Raw genomic sequence first — 15,437 nt, 5'->3', positions numbered from 1 at the left:
GGAAATAAATTTTGAGATATGAGAATTACGGATATTTGCTCGTGTCTTCCTCTAGTAAAAATATTGGCTATAACATCACTCTTAACCCTTTGAGGGTTTTCGTCGTACTAGTACGTCTTACGCGTAGGGGTTTTTGTCGTACTAGTACGCATAAATTCTAGCGGCCTCAAATCTCACAGGAAAAGGCTGATAAGCCTAGATGTGAGAGAATGGGTCTGTGTGGTGGGTGTGCGCAGTAGGAAAAAAATCTGGGACCCAGTGGTGCATTGTGGGAATGCCATCATAGTACACAATTTCCACCGTGCCCTGTGGTAAGAAGTTCCTCACTCCTCGGCGAATTGGGACACTTTTGTTCCCCAGTGACAGTTCTAATACAGATGGAAGTGACAGTGAAGATGAGTTTCAAGGTTCTGGTGAGGTTTTGACCGAAACTAATGACCATAATATGGGTAATAGTGAGGAAAACCCAGACAACCCACAGCCTTCCACCTCTGGTGCTGGGCCGTCGTTCAGTTGTACCAGAATCAAAGAGGAAACTCCTATTTCCCAAAATCCCAGACTCAGATGTGAGCATTGGTGATGATAATGATAGTGATTATGAACTACAAGCTCTTCAAACTTGTTCCAAGAATGGAGGAGGAGGAGGAGGAGGAGGCAGAGGAGGAGGAGGCAAGAGGAGGAGGAGGCAAGAGGAGGAGGAGGCAAGAGGAGGAGGAGGCAAGAGGAGGAGGAGGAGGAGGAGGAGGAGGAAGAAGAAGAGGAGGAGGAGGAGGAAGAAGAGGAGGAGGAGGAAGAGGAGGAGGAGGAAGAAGAAGAATACGTAATGATAACAATAATACATAATAATAATACATAATAATAATACATAATAATAATAATAATAATAATAATAATAATAATAATACATAATAATAATAATAGGTAATAATAATAATATGTAATAATAAATGTTCACCCATGACAGTAACAAGATAAGGGGAGATAACATCTGATAAGTGCTGACGTTTGATGAGGGTAAATGAGGGTAGAGCTGATGCCAAAAGATGAGATGAACATCGCCCTCCCTTTGTTTTTGCTGGTATACTAACATTTCTGTCTGTCTATTTGCCTGTCTGTCAAGCTCCCTGTCTATCCATCTAGCTCTCTGTCTCAGAGAGCCACAAGACTGCGTCATCACTTTTACTCACATCTTCAAGCAGAGTATAGCACTTTGTCTGGGTTTCTTGGGTTATCCTAGGTAATTTATACCATGTATTCTTGTATTTATGTGTACCTGTGAGACAGAGATAGACAGACAGATAGAATGAGGGAGAAAGATAATTAGATAGAATGGAGGAGGGGAAGCAGCATCCGACCCCATTGTTTTGACAGGCCGAGGGGGAAAGAGTAATGAGCTAATATGTCACTTTGACAGCTGCGGACTCCTTGTAATTTACACTATGGACAAGGAGGAGAAGGAGTAGGGGGAAGAGGAAGAAGAGGAGGAGGAGGAAGAGGAGGAGGAGGAAGAGGAGGAGAAGGAAGAGGAAGAGTAGGAGGAAGAGGAATAAGAGGAAGAGGAGGAGGAAGAGGAATAGTACGAGGAAGATTAGGGGGAAGAGGAGGAAGAGGAAGAAGAGGAGGAGGAGGAAGAGTAGGAGGAAGAGGAAGAAGAGGAGGAGGAGGAAGAGGAGGAGGAGGAGGAAGAGGAAGAGTAGGAGGAAGAGGAAGAGTAGGAGGAAGAGGAAGAGGAGGAAGAGGAAGAGTAGGAAGAGGAAGAGTATGAGGAAGAGTAGGGGGAAGAGGAGGAAGAGGAAGAAGAGGAGGAGGAGGGTGGAACACTAGTACACTGGTACTGGTACACTAACATTTCTGTCTGTCTATTTGTCTGTCTGTCAATCTCCCTGTCTATCTGTCTATCCGTCTAGCTCTCTGTCTCAGAGAGCCACAAGACTGTGTCATCATTTTTACTCACATCTTCAAGCAGAGTATAGCACTTTGTCTGGATTTCTTGGGTTATCCTAGGTAATTTATACTATGTATACTTGTATTTATGTGTACCTGTGAGACAGAGATAGATAGACAGATAGAAAGAGAGAGACAGATTGAAAGAGATAGAATGAGGGAGAAAGATAAAACACCATTGTGTATGACACCATGTTTCAGAGTTCCACAAGCTGCAGAACTAATAGGAATATGTTCAGTGACTGTATATTGGTATATATATTATAGAACAATAATAATAAACAATGTTTTGTATTGTTTGTTTTTGTAAACAAGTTTTGTAAACAATATATTGATAATTATGTTTGTGTGCTTATTGTGTTGTATACAACGAGTGTATATATGTACATTGCACCTTACTTTGGTCTCACAGGCCACATAAGTTATGTGAAAAAATAAAATAGTGAAAAAAACAACAAACCTTCAAATACAAGTAAACTAAAGTTTACCGGGTGAGCGGCAGTCGCCGCTGTTGCCATACGCGGCTCATTTTCTGCAAACTTCATGCATCCATATCTCCGTAAGTATTGATGGTAAATTTTTTTTGTTTATCCTATAATGTTTAGAAAAAAAAACTCTATTTTTTCATAAGAAAAAATAATTTTTTTTTTTTTTGAAATTTGGCCGACCCTGAGAACGAGTTTCGGAGAGGGCCTGTCGACCCTCAAAGGGTTAACTGCTTCATTAAAAAGGTCATCAATTATATACAGAGAGCTATTGTCTGTCTCAAGGGGATTTTGGTAATCCGCCGCGTTAATGAGACCTTTCACTAAAATGATTTTCTCACTAAGAGAGGTGATTTGTTTCAAAGGGTGAGTTTTATCATCCAGACTGGAAATGATTATTCTCGCGAAAGAACCGGCATATTTTTTACATAAACGCTCCACTAGACTGCTCTTGCCTTCAGTATCTATAAATTAATTAATTAATCCTCGCCTCGGCTTTATACAAATGGGAAATTCACATGACTATGGCAATTTACGTAATCCTCCCTACTTGCCCGGTCTAAATTCTTATTTTTTCGTTCGGGAAAAGAGTTCTTCCCAGATTTTATCCCTCTTACTTTATTGACAATAAGAAATCTTTTCTAGATTATATTTATAATATATAGACTTGCAGGGATTTTTGTTTAAAAGATTCTCGTGAAAATAGAGAGAGACTGATGTGAAAAACTGTACCTCTACTTTGGGGAAAATTAAGCATCTTATGAGCACGCTATCCTAAAAGCGTGCTATAAATACGCTCACCTTTTCGTCTAGGGCGAAAGGTGCTCTTCCCGCTCACTCAAGAAAGTTACCAGCTTAGATTAGAGCAGGTAAAAACTTCTCTATCTATGGGAGATTAAAATATTATCTATAATTTAAATAATTTATGGAATATGAGAGTGAGAGTGTGTATTTACAGATATGACTCGTCACCCAGCTCGCAGATGCCACCTATGCGGGCGATTATACCCTCAGGATGCAGCTCACCACACTTTCTCCTGTAGTTTCTGCGGGCTATCAGTGTGTGTAGCGAATGTCACAGCTCATCGCAGGAGATGCGTGACAGGTGAGATTACCAGGTTATTGCTCTGAATTGATGTTTTCTTAAAACTGCTATTTTCAGATAATGAAATAAGTCTTTGAGCTAATAATAATTTTTTCCAACAGTTGGGGCGGGGCAATACTCCAAGCAGATGATCCGGGGGGCGGGCCAGGAAGAAAGAGGTCAGCGCTCTTTTCTTAATCAATTATTTTTATTAACAGTCAAACATTTTTAAGATATGTTTATAAAGTATCTCACTAACAAGAATAAAAATCATTTTGAGAACCGCATATATTCCATAGATTGCTTAGCTTCTCCCAGTTTTATACTTTAACAGTAACATTTTTTTAAAAGATTGCTAGAGTTATAATTAGTCTAGTATGGCTCTAAAACAAAATAATAATAAATAACTTTCTCTAATTATATTATGCAGATCAGTCTGTGTCCTCCGATGAATCTTCGACCGTAACACTCCCACAAGAGCAAGTTGAGCCGATTGCCGGTCCCAGTGGATGGAGACCAGCCGCCACAAGTGACAGCTCCTCTTCCAAGGATCATTACTACTCTTTCTTGGGTTCCCCCTCCTCTGCTAATCGAAGGTTCACTTCAGGTAAAAAAAATTTTTGTTCAGATGAGGAAGAGAGTGAAATGGGAGACGATTCCATTTCAGAGGAACCACACATTACGAGTCGGTCGGAATGTTTTCAAGGTCACTTCTGTCGAATAAAATATTCAATTCCTGCCTCTCATAAACACGACCCCATATTATTTCTTCAGTCCTTCGCAACAACATTTATGAGGCACATATTACAGTTTTTCACTGTTCTATCAGGACGAGCACTTTATGAAAATGCTCTTAGGATTTATGCCGAACTGAGCCTTATTTTGCGCAGACAGTCGCTACTGGGAGAGGATGACAGTCGTGAGCATTATATAACTTTTCCCGCGCAACTAGTTACACGAGATGATATATCTCGGCTCTTACGGTCATGGAGGGAGTACCTTAGCATGCGATTAGAAACTGAAATTTCATCGGGCGAGGGATCAGGCTTCATACTAGATTATATAAAGGGTTTTCATATTGTAATATGCAAGAATGGAGTGCGTGGATACCTAGGAGACTATATAGAATATCCCACATCTTTACGAGGGAAAAATCAGATATTTAACCCGAGAGGAGTAAAAAATAGCTGTTTTATTCAATGTCTGGCGGCCTTTTTCTGTCGTAGACTTGGCTGGGGCTGGTATAAAATCAGACGATATTTATCTAGATGTGATAGCCTTCAGAAATTTGTCAATTACTCGCGAGTGACTCTCCCTGTCCAGTGGAGTGACATCCACAAACTCGAGTCTGACAACAAAATATCAATATTTATTTATTGCTTAACTTCTCATGAAGGGACCTATCATGCTACTTTATGTCGTAGGGGTAGTAATAAATATTCACTGGTAGTGCCCCTGTTATTGTTGGGAAAGACTCATGTAGCTTTAATCAAACACTTCCAGAAATATATGAGAATTTTCTCCAGAAAACATTCACGCAATAAGCACTTTTGCTTGAATTGTTTAAGTGAATATAGTGACATTTGCAACTTAAAAACTCACTTCAATTCATGCGACAACCAACAAAAGTTGATTTTTCCCCCAGCTGGAAGCGTTTGTAAATTCAAAAATACTCACAAGGGCTACTTGCCCTCTCATACTGCCTTTGTGGATTTAGAAGCTTATCTCGATAATCGTAAGCCAGAGGGGGTAATAACAGCTAGACACGTAGCAATAGCTTATGGCTATATAGTGATAGACAGAAATAGCACTATAATAGATAGATATGTCCATCGGGGGGTACAGTGTATTGATCATATGTATGATAGACTTTCGTCTTTATGGGATTGGATAAAGATGAACACTCCCTGTTATCCGCTTCATATGACCAGGGAGCAGCATATACATTTTGCCATACAGAAGAAGTGCAACTTCTGTCATCAGGACTTTACTCTTACCAAACCAAAGGTGAGGCATCATGACCATCTAATGCCTAAGGCTAATTATTTAGGAGCACTCTGCAATAATTGCAATTTAAGGCAGAAAAATTCAGGTAAATATTTGCCTGTTATTATTCATAACCTATCATATGATATGGCTTTGATAATTAAAGAACTAAGTGTTAAAGCCCCAATCAATGTTTTAATGAAACAGGGATATAAATTCCTAAAGGTAGAAATAGGAGCACTACGTTTCCTGGATAGTCTAGCCTTCTTGTCCGCTGGTTTGGCTAGTTTGGCTCAGGCGCACATAGCTTCAAAATCACCCTTGAAATTCACAGAGGCGATGATAAGTCATCTACCCCCCGAAAGTTGGGGATGCTTATTAACCGGCAAACAAGTGTTTCCTTATGAATATTGCAGCTCCCCAGAAAGGCTCGAAGAGAAGACTTTACCCCCAAAAAGAGCTTTCTACAGTTCTCTGTCTAAGAAGCATATTAGCCAAGAAGAATTCGATCATGCTCATCTGGTTTGGGAGAAAACAGCTTGTCAAACTCTAGGAGACTATCTCCTAGTATATCTCAGCTGTGATGTAGGACTTCTGGCTGACATATTCACCTTGCATAGGAGATTATTATACAACATCTATAATCTAGATGTTGTTCACTATGTTTCTCTCCCCGGCTTTGCCTATGATGCCTTCTTAAAAACCAGTGGAGTGGAATTAGAATTAATTACTGATCAGGAGCTTTATAACATCATACAGTCTAATATAAGAGGCGGCTTCACTACTGCTGTTAGGACGTTTGCTCAGGCCAATAACCAGTTCATTAATCCCAATTTTGATGAGAAAAACTTAGTAAGTAAATTTTTGCTATACTGGGATTTTAATTCTCTTTATGGTTCTTGCATGACTGAGGCGCTGCCCTACGCAAACATTCGAAAACTCTCACCCGCAGAAATGGCGAGTTTTCTCGCAAATGGCAGTCTTCTCCAGAAGAATCCTCAAGACTCTATAAAAGGTTACTGGCTTCTTATAGACACTCTAGGAATAGCCCCAGAATTAGCTCGCTACACGGATGACTTACCACTATGTCTCTATCACAAACAGATAACATTAGATGATCTATCTGAGTACAGCAAACAGCTATTGGCTATCAGTAATCAAAAACTACCCCGTAAAAATACTAAATTAGTGGGGGACCATCTCCCCAAACGAAACTACCTAATATCATTGCCTTTATTGCAGTTGTTCTTGGAGATAGGTCTACAAATTGAGAAAATTCATAGCATATATGAATTCTCACAAGGAAAATATCTGGCGGGCTTTGTTGAAACGAACGTGAGGCAACGCAATAGTAGCACTAGTAAAGACTGTCAGCGATTATTTAAATTGTTGACCAATTCTGTATTCGGCAAGACATTGTTTAATCCATCAAAATATGCCAACAAAACGAAGCTCATAACATCAGCAGGAGCATTTTTGCGAGCGGTGAGTAAGCCACTATTTAAGAAAGCCATAAAGCTTTCAGAAAACAAAGTATTGGTTACGACGGGGACGCCAGCCATAAAACTCACTTACCCTAATTACATAGGTTACCAGATACTAGAACTTGCCAAATTTAAGCTGTACCATTTTTGGTATATGATTCTTAAGAAAACATACCAAGACAAAATAAAACTAATCTATTCAGATACCGATAGTGTCATCGCCTGTTTAGAGGGCATCAAAAACCTTACTGATGAAATCGGTAAGGAACCATTGAGGAAATGGATAGACACATCTAATTTCCCCACAGATCATCCTCTCTACAATGACTCAAGGAAGGGATCTCTAGGCTTACTTAAAAGTGAGGTGGGGGACCGCCTTATTTCAGAAATAGTCTGCATTAAACCCAAAATGTATAGCATCCTGCTAGCAGATAATAACAACACTATCGCTGCAAAAGGAGTTCCTCAGTCTGAACAACAATTATTAACTCATAATAACTTTAGAAGTGTGCTGGAAGACGGTTCTAAACATACCTTCCAATATAGTCAAATTAGAAATTTAAAAGGTCAGATGACCACTATCACCACTAGGAAACGAGGTCTTAGCTCATTTGATGATAAGCGCTTTTACTTAGATGCCTATCACTCTGTATCCTATGGTCATCCAGATGCCAGAGAAACAAAGTTTAAATTATTTAAAGATAAAACAGATGACAAAGTGGAGGAAGACGAAGAAGCTAATAGCAGTACTGAAGAAGGGAGTACAGAAGAAGAAGAGGAACTAGAGATGAGAGACAGTTGCAATCTTTGGCGGGGAAGAGAAAAAACCGTAAGAGATTTTTTCCCCAGGGTCAAGCATCGACGCGAGAGAGGTAGATCTTCCGCCACTGCTCGTAGTTTCATGCTCTTAGAAGCTAGCTGTTCTGAGGGAGAGGAGGAATAAAACAATGTAATGTTAACTAATAAATATATTTGCTAAGAGAGACTTTTTTGTTTTCACCCTTTGAAAAATTAGGTTATTATCCTTTTTCACACAGATGCCCCCGATGTAGCCGGAGAGCGGGCGCAGGGCTGATAATCACACCCGATGACCTCCAAAGAAGCAGGCCCGCCGCAACACTCCATCAGAGAGCCCCAGTCACCTGAATCCTTTGTACTGCCTCTCTCTCCCATCTATCAGTGTAATAGAGTTTGGGGAGTCAGAAGTGATCATTACTCTACTTCTGTTCCTACTTAGTAATAAGACTCTCTATCCCCTTGGGGGATGATTAAACATATTAAACTCCTACCCTGTCAGCCCTAAGGTCATACAGACCCCCCATTATCTCATTATTTTTCCATGGTCATTATCCCGGAATCCGGTTCCCTCGGGCGACCAGCTGCCCATCCATTACCGCGTTCTTTAAACCCAGCAGTGTTGTTGTGAAGTAGCAACAGTCGCGTCAGTGAGTCGCAGCCCCGGGAAAGAGGGGGGGGGGGGACTCCCTCGGAGATGGTAAGCTTGTACCCAGTCACCTGAATCCTTTGTACTGTCTCTCCCATCTATCAGAGTGATTGAGTTTGGGGAGTCAAAAGTGATCATTACCCTACCTTCTTATAATTAGTAATTACACAGAAATAAGCCTCTCTCTCTCTCTATCCCCTTGGGGGATGTTTAAACATATTAAATCTTGTACCCCTGACAGCACCTGAGCTTATGAAGACCAACCCATTATCACATTCTTTTTCCACACTCATTATCCTGGGAATCTGCCCACCTGCACACCTGAATCCTTTTTTGTACTGCCTCTCCCATCTATCAGAGTGATTGAGTTTGGGGTGTCAGAAGTGATCATTACCTACCTTCCTATACTTAGTAATTACACAGAAATAAATCTCTCTATCCCCTGGGGGATGATTAAACATATTAAACTTGTACCCCCTGACAGCACCTGTGCTTATGCAGACCACCCATTATCACATTCTTTTCCACACTCATTATCCCGGAATCTGCCACCTGCACACCCGAATCCTTTGTTCTACTTTATGTACCTACTTATTAATGCATAGGAATAAGTCTCTCTATCCCCTTGGGCCATGATTAATCATATTAAACAATTACCCTGTCATGCAAACCCCATCATTATCTCATTTTCCATGGTCATTATCCGGCAGTGTTTCTAGATCGACCAACATATACTACTTCGTTGCCTGGACACACATGTGCCTGTGTCGTGACCTACACATTAACCACGCTACGAACTCGTGGCCTTGACACACATATGACTGTGCCCTGACCTATACATTACCCACGCTACACCCTCGTAGCCTGGACACACATATGACTGTGTCCTGACCTTCAAATTTCCCACGCTACACCCTCGTGGCCTGGACACACATCTGACTGTGTCTTGACCTACACATTACCCACGCTATGCACTCGTGTCCTGGACACACATATGACTGTGCCCTGACCTACACATTACTCATGCTACACCCTCATGGCCTGGACACAAACATGACTCTGTCCTGTCATACACATTACCCACGCCAAGCCCACGTGGCCTGGACACACATATGACTGTCTCCTGACCTTCACATTACCCACGCTACACCCTCGTGGCCTGGACACACATCTGACTGTGTCCTGACCTACACATTACCCACGCTACGCACTCGTGTCCTGGACACACATATGACTGTGCCCTGACCTACACATTACCCATGCTACACCCTCGTGGCCTGGACACAAACATGACTCTGTCCTGACCTACACATTACCTACGCTACACCCTCGTAACCTGCACACACATATGACTGTGCCCTGACCTGCACATTACCCATGCCACACACTCATGGCCTGGACACACATATGACTGTGTCCTGACCTACACATTACCCACGCCACACCCTCGTGGCCTGGACACACATATGACTGTGCCCGACCTACACAATACCCACGCTACACCCTTGTGACCTTGACACACACATGACTGTGTCCTGACCTATGCATTACCCACGCAACACTCTCGTGGCCTGGACACACATATGACTATGCTCTGACCTACACATTACCCACGCCACACCCTCGTGGCCTGGCCACACATATGACTATGCTCTGACCTACACATTACCCACGCTACACCCTCGTGGCCTGGACGCACATATGACTGTGTCCTGACCTACACATTACCCACGCTACACCCTCGTGGCCTGGAAACACATATGACTATGCCCTGACCTACACATTACCCACACTACACCCTCGTGGCCTTGACTCACATATGACTGTGTCCTGAATAACACATTACCCACGCTACACCCTCGTGGCCTGTACACACATATGACTGCCCTGACCTACACATTGCCCATGCCACACCCTCATAGCCTTGACACACATATGACTGTCCTGACCTACACATTACCCACGCCACACCCTCGTGGCCTGGACACACATATGACTTTGCCCTGACCTACACATTACCAAGGCTGCACCTTCGTGGCCTGGACACACATGTGACTGTGTCCTGACCTACACATTACCCACACTACACACTCGTGGCCTGGATACACATATGACTGTGCCTTGACCTACACATTACCCACGCTACACGCTCGTGGCCTGGACACACACATGACTGTGTCCTAACCTACGCATTACCCACCCTACACCATCGTGGCCTGGACACATATATGACCGTGCCCTGACCTACACATTACCCACGCCACACTCTCATGGCCTGGACACACATATGACTGTGTCCTGACCTACACATTACCCACACTACACCTTCGTGGCCTGGACACACACATGACTCTGTCCTGACCTACACATTACCCACGCCAAGCCCACGTGGCCTGGACACACATATGACTGTGTCCTGACCTACACATTACCCACGCTACACCCTCGTGGCCTGGACACACACATGACTGTGTCCTGACCTACACATTACCCACCCCACACCATCGTGGCCTGGACACACGTATGACCGTGCCCTGACCTACACATTACCCACGCCACACTCTCATGGCCTGGACACACATATGACTGTGTCCTGACCTACACATTACCCACGCTACACCCTCGTGGCCTGGACACACACATGACTGTGTCCTGACCTACGCATTACACACGCAACACTCTCGTGGCCTGGACACACATATGACTTTATCCTGACCTACATATTATCCACGCTACACCCTCGTGGCCTGGACATACATATGACTATGCTCTGACCCACACATTACCCACGCTATACCCTCGTTGCCTGGACACACAAATGACTGTGTCCTGACCTACACATTACCCACGCCACACCCTCGTGGCCTGGCCACACATATGACAATGCTCTGACCTACACATTACCCACGCCACACCCTCGTGGCCTCGACACACATATGACTGTGTCCTGACCTACACATTACCCACGCTACACCCTCGTGGAGTGGACTCACATATGTCTCTGTCCTGACCTACCCATTACCCACGCTACACCCTCGTGGCCATTACACACATATGACTGTGACCTGCCCTACACATTACCCACGCCACACCCTCATGGCATGGACACACTTATGACTGTGCCCTGACCTACACATTACCCACGCTGCACATTCGTGGACTGGACAGTCATATGACTGTCCTGACCTACACATTACCCACACTATGCCCTTGTGGCCTGGACACACATATTACTGTGCTTTGACCTACAAGTTACCCACGCTACACCCTCGTAGCCTGGACACACATGTGACTGTGTCATGACCTTCAAATTACCAACGCCACACCCTCGTGGCCTGGACACACATCTGACTGTGCCCTGACCTACACATTACCCATGCCACACCCTCGTTGCCTGGACACACATATGACTGTGTCCTGACCTACACATTACCCACGCCACACCCTCATGGCCGGGACACACATATGACTGTGCCCTGACTTACACATTACCCACGCCACACTCTAATGGCCATGACACACATATGACTTTGTCCTGACCTTCACATTACCCACGCTACACCCTAGTGGCCTGGACACACATATGACTGTGTCCTGACCTACACAATACCCACGCCACACCCTTGTGGCCTGGACACACACATGACTGTGTCCTGACTTACATATTACCCACACTACACTCTCGTGGCCTGGACACACATGACTTTATCCTGACCTTCACATTACCCATGCTACACCCTCTTGGCCTGGCCACACATATAACTGTGTCCTGACCTACACATTACCCACGCCACACCCTTGTGGTCTGGACACACACATGACTGTGTCATGACCTACACATTACCCACGCTACACCCTCGTGGCCTGGACACATATATGACTATACCCTGACCTACACATTACCCATGCTACACTCTCGAGGCCTGGACTCACATATGACTGTGTCCTGACCTACACATTACCCACGCTACACCCTCGTGGCCTGTACACACATATGACTGTGCCCTGACCTACACATTACCCACGCCACACCCTCGTGGCCTGGACACACATATGACTGTCCTGACCTACACATTACCCACGCCACACCCTCGTGGCCTGGACACACATATGACTGTGCCCTGACCTACACATTACCAACGCTGCACCTTCGTTGCCTGGACACACATGTGCCTGTGTCCTGACCTACACATTACCCATGCTACGAACTCGTGGCCTTGACACACATATGACTGTGCTCTGACCAATACATTACCCACGCAACACCCTCGTAGCCTGGACACACATATGACTGTGTCCTGACCTTCACATTACCCACGCTACACCCTCGTGGCCTGGACACACATCTGACTGTGTCCTGACCTACACATTACCCACGCTATGCACTCGTGTCCTGGACACACATATGACTGTGCCCTGACCTACACATTACTCATGCTACACCCTCATGGCCTGGACACAAACATGACTCTGTCCTGTCATACACATTACCCACGCCAAGCCCACGTGGCCTGGACACACATATGACTGTCTCCTGACCTTCACATTACCCACGCTACACCCTCGTGGCCTGGACACACATCTGACTGTGTCCTGACCTACACATTACCCACGCTACGCACTCGTAGCCTGGACACACATATGACTGTGCCCTGACCTACACATTACCCACGCTACACCCTCGTGGCCTGGAAACAAACATGACTCTGTCCTGACCTACACATTACCTACGCTACACCCTCGTAACCTGCACACACATATGACTGTGCCCTGACCTACACATTACCCATGCCACACACTCATGGCCTGGACACACATATGACTGTGTCCTGACCTACACATTACCCATGCTACACCCTCGTGGCCTGGACACACATATGACTGTGTCCTGACCTACACAATACCCACCCTACACCCTTGTGGCCTTGACACACACATGACTGTGTCCTGACCTACGCATTACGCACGCAACACTCTCGTGACCTGGACACACATATGACTATGCTCTGACCCACACATTACCCACGCTATACCCTCGTTGCCTGGACACACATATGACTGTGTCCTGACCTACACATTACCTACGCCACACCCTCGAGCCCTGGCCACACATATGACTGTGTAATGACCTTCACATTACCCACACTACACCCTCGTGACCTGGACACACATCTGACTGTGCCCTGACCTACACATTACCCATGCCACACCCTCATTGCCTGGACACACATATGACTATGTCCTTACCTACACATTACCCACGCTACACCCTTGTGGCCTGGACTCACACACATGACTGTGTCCTGACCTAAACATTACCCACGCCATGCCATCGTGACCTGAACACATATATGACTGTGTCCTGTACATTGCAGAGTCACTTGTTTGCACAGAACTGCTTAATGCCTCAAATGATGTAGTGGAAGTTTTAGCAGCAAAGGTCGAGAACCAAAACCTAGTCATTGTGGTAGTCTACAAGCCTCCGGATGCAACATCCCAGCAATTCCAGGAACAGCTGTTAAAAATTGACCACTGTCTGGAAAATCTTCCAGCTCCTGCACCCAACATCTTGCTCCTGGGGGATTTCAACTTAAGGCACCTAAAATGGAGGAATATAGCAAATAATATTATTGCAGTAATAACACCAGGAGGCAGCTGTGATGAAAACTCACAGAGCGGCTAAAAGAGGTCAATCTATCTGAAATGCGTAGGGAGACACTGGTCAGAGAAATAGCAAACATCAAACTTAAGCTAAAGGAATCTTATAGGAGTCAGGAATCATGGGAAGAACTAAAAGCCATAAATGAAATCGAAAGAAACCCAAAGTATTTCTTCTCCTATGCCAAATCAAATTCGAGAACAACGTCCGGTATTGGGCCCTTACTTAAACAAGATGGGTCCTACACAGATGACAGCAATAAAATGAGTGAGCTACTCAAGTCCCAATATGACTCAGTTTTTAGCAAGCCACTAACCAAACTGAGAGTCGAAGATCAAAATGAATTTTTTATGAGAGAGCCACAGAATTTGGTTAACACAAGCCTATCTGATGTTATCCTGACGCAAAATGACTTGGAACAGGCGATAAATGACATGCCCATGCACTCTGCCCCAGGGCAAGACTCATGGAACTCCGTGTTCATCAAGAACTGCAAGAAGCCCCTATCACGAGCCTTTACCATCCTATGGAGAGGGAGCATAGACACAGGGGTCGTCCCACAGTTACTAAAAACAACAGACATAGCCTCACTCCACAAAGGGGGCAGTAAAGCAACAGCAAAGAACTAGAGACCGATAGCACTAACATCCCATATCATAAAAATCTTTGAAAGGGTCCTAAGAAGCAAGATCACCACCCATCTAGAAACCCATCAGTTACACATCCCAGGGCAACATGGGTTTAGAAAAGGTCGCTCCTGTCTGTCTCAACTAGTGGATCACTGCGACAAGGTCCTTGATGCACTAGAAGACAAAAAGAATGCAGATGTAATATATACAGACTTTGCAAAAGCCTTCGACAAGTGTGACCATGGCGTAATAGCGCACAAAATGCGTGCTAAAGGAATAACAGGAAAAGTCGGTCAATGGATCTATAATTTCCTCACTAACAGAACACAGAGAGTAGTAGTCAACAGAGTAACGTTCGAGGCAGCGACGGTGAAAAGCCCTGTTCCACAAGGCACAGTACTCGCTCCCATCTTGTTCCTCATCCTCATAACTGACATAGACAAGGATGTCAGCCACAGCACCGTGTCTTCCTTTGCAGATGACACCCGAATCTGCATGACAGTGTCTTCCATTGCAGACACTCCAAGGCTCCAGGCAGACATCAACCAAATCTTTAAGTGGGCTGCAGAAAACAAAATGAAGTTCAATGATGAGAAATTTCAATTACTCAGATATGGTAAACACGAGGAAATTAAATCTTTATCAGAGTAGAAAACAAATTCTGGCCACAAAATAGAGCCAAACACCAACGTCAAAGACCTGGGAGTGATCGTGTTGGAGGA

General features: G+C 44.4%; 1 long non-coding RNA gene across 1 annotated transcript; it reads left to right on the top strand.

Moving 5' to 3' along the window:
* The first annotated feature begins 2,920 nt into the window (after nucleotides 1-2,920).
* Nucleotides 2,921-4,079, top strand: LOC138851960 (uncharacterized). Its single transcript, XR_011391501.1, has 3 exons — nucleotides 2,921-3,534; nucleotides 3,636-3,692; nucleotides 3,944-4,079. It is a non-coding gene; the product is annotated as an uncharacterized lncRNA (long non-coding RNA).
* Nucleotides 4,080-15,437: the final 11,358 nt, after the last annotated feature.

The sequence above is a fragment of the Cherax quadricarinatus genome, unplaced genomic scaffold, assembly GCF_038502225.1.
Source record: "Cherax quadricarinatus isolate ZL_2023a unplaced genomic scaffold, ASM3850222v1 Contig3019, whole genome shotgun sequence".
In the NCBI taxonomy this organism is placed as follows: Eukaryota; Metazoa; Arthropoda; class Malacostraca; order Decapoda; family Parastacidae; genus Cherax; species Cherax quadricarinatus.
Note: the sequence above shows the minus strand (reverse complement) of the source record. Positions and strands in the feature narration are given on the sequence as shown.